Genomic DNA, 6,000 nt, shown 5'->3' on the forward strand with positions numbered 1-6,000 from the left:
CTATGCTAGTGAAGAACTTTAGGTTTTATTCTTGATTAGTTCTTGAGACTTTCAAGACTTTTAAGACTCCCACTGTCCTCTTGACATATAAGACTTATTCAAGAGATAGTGTGGGTTCTAATCAAGACAAACACTTCACACAATTGGCCTAAGTTGGTCTTTGTTTTATCCAAAACATCACAACTTACCAATTTCAAATGTACAAGAGTAGAAAACTGTTACTCTTACATTTGACAAGTGTTTTAAACCTTCTTTAAGACATATCACTCAAGTTACAATCTTAGAGTATGACTCTAAGACTTGTATTGGAACGAAGTATGACTCATCTTCTTGATTTAACCATTTCAACAATTCAAGTTCCTCTTCTTAGTCATAAGAATGCACTAAGATTTACTTAGAGAACTAATTGTGCTATGGTTTCATAATCATTAAGATGATCACAAAACTGATACTAAAGTACTCTCCCATCTTTTCAGATTTGAGAAACTTTTATCTTTCTGCCTAAGTTGATTCTTCTTATTCGCTCTGCCTTACATTGGAACCTTTTCCAATGTCTCAGAATTACACTTAAGCTTATAAGTATAACCATATTTACTGAGCTTTAGTAAATTATGACGAATAATCTTATCGATCTTTTGTGGTGGACTCGACCAGTGCACAAGAATGTGTACTCGATCCCTTAGTCCTTCACTTGAATCACACATCCATGTGAACAAGTAATTAGTCTTAATTTTCCAATACTTGAAAGTTCTCATTCATCATGCTATACAACTTGCATGATTCCAAGTTCCGGTCCAATTGAAACTTGGGTGATGAGAATCTTTCCTTATTTGGGAAATCTAGACAGTACCACAAATGAAAGAATCAAATTCATATTTCCACTCTTGCTCTTAATGGAATCTTATAAGCAACAAAAATTTCCACAGATGCCATTGTAAGGATATTTTAAAATAAATAAAATCAAAATTTTCCTTTTATTTTAAAAAACTTTGCAGAAGAACTTATCCTTACAATCCATATGAAAAATTGTTGTTATCTATTCCTAAGCAATATCTCATAACTCCTAATAAGTAGCTCAAGAATCTGATCTTCAAACTATGCGATAAAAATCCATCTACGCGATCAGATTCAGCATATTCTTTCTTTAAGTTTCTTTACTTTTCTTTGATTCTTAAAACATCTCTATGTGACCCAGTCACATCATGTATCAAGAATCTCAGAATAGAAACTTAGCAGAGTTAGACAGTGGAATTTTTACCTGAAGTAGAGTCAAACTTATTGACTTTAACACCCTTAGGTAAATTGGCAGCTTCGCAACCAATGCCCCTTCCTTTGGCAATATAAACATATGGACCCTTTGGTAATGGTATACAGGACTATCACAGACTTAGCTTTTCTCTTTACCATTTGGTCAACCGAGTTGACTATGGCCGATCCCTTTCCATTGGGAAGAGAGAGCTTTACTGGATATCCAATGTCACCATTGTCAATGTCCATAAAGTTTTAGGAAGATGATCTTAGCAAATAGATAAGATCATTAAGGGTCTTGTCTTAGTCAGTTTCATAGGATTCCTAAAAGATCTCACTATGTGACTTAGAAAGTAGTTGAGCCACCCACTTTCTCAAGACTTTGACGCCCAACTCTCCCGGCTTGTCAATATGTGACTACATCTCCAAGATGTTATCACAATTAGACCTTGCCTTGCCAATAGGGCTTGAGTGACCTTAAACTTTTTAGGAACTTGTGGGTTAGGGAGAATAATTGGAGGAGGTGAAAGAGGTATGATTTCCTTGGTACATCATCTTCATTTAGGAAATTTTGTTTCAAGAGATTTGGGAAGATCATAAATGTCTAAACCAGACATCTTTTGGGAGATATTCAAGATAGTTGATTTTAAGTCCTTAATATGATACCCAATATAAAATATTAAGGCTAGGACCCTACAAACTATTTTATAACTTAGAAGAGGGATGTCGTAATCCAAGCTATAAAATATTTGAAGGTAGGTGAATGATGATTCACCAATTTCCACCAAGATAAACGAAATGTATTATTAGGTTTTAATTGGTTTTGAAACTCCTAGATCTTTGAGATTCATTGAACTGTTCAATGACATGTTTCAATCTCGAATGTGCCCTTCAGGTTTTGTGACTGGGATGCCGAGGATCACAAAACAAGGTGTGAAGTAACCATGCAAATTACTTGGTACCCTTAAGTGTTTACCCCTCAATCGATGTTCCGGTTAACCACACACGCTCCATCGATACTATGATAAACATTAAGTTACCCTTTGCCTACCTTGTTAAATACGAGTTAGTGTGCCGGTTAACCACACACGCTCCACTAACCGACTTAAACAAAGTGCAAAGTGTAATTTCATGGATTAGCACCTTATTCACATTTTCTTAAGTAACTAAGATTGGGTATTTATAAGAGTTTGGTTACTTAGTATTTATCATTAATACTTTTAATGAAGGGAGAATTCTAGTCCTTGTCCTACCCGTTCGGCTAACAACCCTCCATCGGTCAAGGAAGCGGTGGGTGAGAGTGGACACCCATTAAACTGCCATTTTATAGGCAGTAACCTTATACCCCCCTTATAGATCGGCTTCGTGAATGAGGCCTACTAACGGTAAGACTGACTTTACTCTTATACATATACATATATATATATATATATATATATATATAAATATTATTAACTTATAATATTATAAAGTATAAGGGTTGAATTTTAACTTTTAAAATTCTAAGGGCTAACTTGGAATTAAAGTATTCATGGGGAAAACTTTACAAATTCCAAAACTTGAGGGCAAGTTTTGAAACTATTCAAAACTCTAGGATTTTCATAACTTATGAGTTTAATTAAAGTTTTAAAAACTTTAATGAAGTGACTCTTGAACATCGGACAAGTTATGGAGTCATAAAACAATTTAATGAGGAAAAAGACTCTTCATTTTGTAACCTATGGCAACTTTTATGAGTTTTAAGATTCATAAATGTGGCTTATAAGTTACATAAACACATTTTATGAACTTCTTTTAGATTAATTTGGATTAAAACCAACTATCAGATAATTTTATTCATTAATCTAAATTCACTCATAAAACAAGGTAACACAAAAAAACTTTTGGTTATCCATAACTTATTCTTAAGTTATGGAATCCTTTAAAACATTAACACCAAATTTTGTAACTCCATAAAAACTTTGAATCAATTTTTTTAAAACCTTTTCATATCCATAACTTATGGAGGTTTCAAAAAATAAAACTCTTTGGATCAAACTTTTAAAACTAATAAAATAATCATATCATTTTATCTTTTATTAAATTTGACCTAATTCAACTCATAAAGCAAATTATTCAAATTTTACAAATAATTAGTTTTTCACAAGAACAAGTAATTATCTTAAAATTTGACAAACTTCATGTTTTTTCTCCTTTTTTTTCAACTTTGAAAATAAAATATTTGCATCAATATAACAGAAAACAACCCGTGGCTCTGATACCATTGTTAAGTTTTGAGCATTCTAACACACCTAAGTGTACATGCAACCCTGAATACCTTGGATCTATGTTTTCTCTATTATACATGCAAATATGAACTTCCAAGGTATTATCTTAATCTAGCATACAAAACAATGAATATAACAAGATAGAATACATACCTCTTTGAAGTAGAAAGTCTTCATGAAGCTTGAGTGCCTAGTGCCCCAAGTGTGACACCTCAAATGGTTCACACAACACCAAATACACTTGGAATAACTTGAGAGAAACTTGAACACTCCTTGAAATCGTCTAGCCCTCACAGTCACATATAGTGCACGATTTCTTAAGCCATGTGATTCTTTTATATGGTGGCTATTAGGGTTACACCATGTAACTCATGACTTTACCCATTCCTTATGATCCATGGATTTTAACATCCATGGAGCATCCATGGGTCACCCCATGGACTTAGTCCAACATAAGGAATCTTGGATCACAAGCCCACATATATAAGAATGAATGATTTACACAATCAACCCATATATCTAATTAGTTTCCTTTTGATCACTTAATTAATTCCAAATTAATTCTTGATCAATACTAATTAAATAACCTTATTAATATATTAGAACTTATAATATATTAGCAAACCTTAAGTGTTATTTCTCTCATTTTAGTCTATCCAAATGCATGATGCCATGCAACCCAAATGGACCATGCCGGGTCGGGTCAAGTCTTACCAATTATAGTTATGGACTTAGACATTAATCCAACAATTAGATGCTAGTAGCAGTAGGGGAGATAGTCCCCAAGGTTATCGGTCGATATGGCCAAAAAGGGGGTGGCCATACCCAGTTATACTAGATAGAATATGGTTATGTGTTACATGCTATGTGGTAGTAGTAGAGGGGTGAAATAGTCCCCAGCATCCGGTCGAGAGGACCGAATAGGAGGCCATCACCCAGGTATGCTAGGCAGTATCCGGTCGAGAGGACCGCTAGGGAAGCCAGCACCTAGATATGCTGGGCAGTATCCGGTCGAGAGGACCGAAGGGAAGGCCAACACCCAGGTATGCTAGGCAGCATCCGGTCGAGAGGACCGAAGGGGTAGGTCGGGCACCCTGATATGCCTGACAGTATGTGTATGTTATGTGATTGTATGGTATGCAGTACGATGGGGGAACTCACTAAGCTTCGTGCTTACAGTTTACAGTTTTGGTTTCAGGTACCTCTTCAGCGAAAGGGAAGGAGCTGGAGCGGTAGAGGCACATCATACACACACATTGTTTTCCGCATTATGGATATTCTGGGATTGTACTCTGACATGTTACTATTTTTTTATGACTTGGGTTTTCAGATATGATACATTGTTTTATAAGATGATGTGATTTCACAATATTTTCTTAAGAATATTTTTATGAGTCAGTTAATTAAATGAAGTTTTTGGACTTGAAAATTGGGTCGTTACAAGTTGGTATCAGAGCCCTAGTTTGAGGGATCCGGACACGCCCTTGGGAGTGTCTGGACTAAAATCGAGGGATTAAAAGATTTTTACAAGAAAAATGGTTTCCTAAAAGCTAAGATAAAAGAGTTTTGGGAAAGAACAAAGTGTGTGATGTGCGCGACTGGCCGAGCTCAAGTAAGTATTCCCCAAAGTACCCATACGAGTTTATATTATGTTTATCAGTTTTAGTAGAACAACATGCTAGAATATGACTAAGGATCTAGGAATGATGCCTTATGTGCCTGCTTTGTGTGCTTTAGCTTATGAGAATTGCATGCTAGTATTGAGTAGACAGTAATAGGATAGCCTGTTTAGGTTATGCATGGTAGTATGAGCTCAGCATTGTATGCTAGTACAATTTTTCGTTATGAGAATAGAGTTGCTTGAGTAGTTTCCTGTGTCCGAATGTTGCTTGCTTCGTGCTTGTAGGACTCTCAACGATGGGTTTTAGCCATTAGGTGAGTACGTCGCATCACATGTGATTAGGATTGAATAATCTCAGAGTGTTGGATTTGGCCCTATTGTGCAGCTCTCGTTTGAGTCTAACCGTTGTAGGGACGAGTCGTTTACTTGAAGGATTATCTGAGCCTCGTTACATGTGATGGTACTCAGGTGGTGGCTAATTGGCAACACAAGGAGGCCTTCGGCAGTTGAGGACTGGTTTGGGTGGAGTCAGAGGTTCCTTAGGGTAAGCCTAGGATGAGAGTAGCAGAGATCAGCAGTGGTAAAAGGGACTTGGTGGAGTCAAGGCAGTCCTTGAGGAAAGTACGGATAGATGTGGAAGGTAGTATGGGCCCATACAACTGAAAGCAGAGGATCCGTACTCGAATTGAGGAAGGCTGAGGCAAGACCAAGAAACTGGTAGTGGGTGTGACCCCTCTAGATGTACCAGTATCACTGAAGGTTGTCATGATGTATTGCAGAATGGTGGTACTATGTCCGAGGCCAACAGTTGGCAGCTCAGGAGAGGGATCGGGTTTGGGTTCAGGCTCCGAACCAGTGGATGAG

This window comes from Lactuca serriola, chromosome 4 (genome assembly GCF_051521515.1).
Source record: "Lactuca serriola cultivar US96UC23 chromosome 4, Lser_US96UC23_V15, whole genome shotgun sequence".
Lineage (NCBI taxonomy): Eukaryota > Viridiplantae > Streptophyta > Magnoliopsida > Asterales > Asteraceae > Lactuca > Lactuca serriola.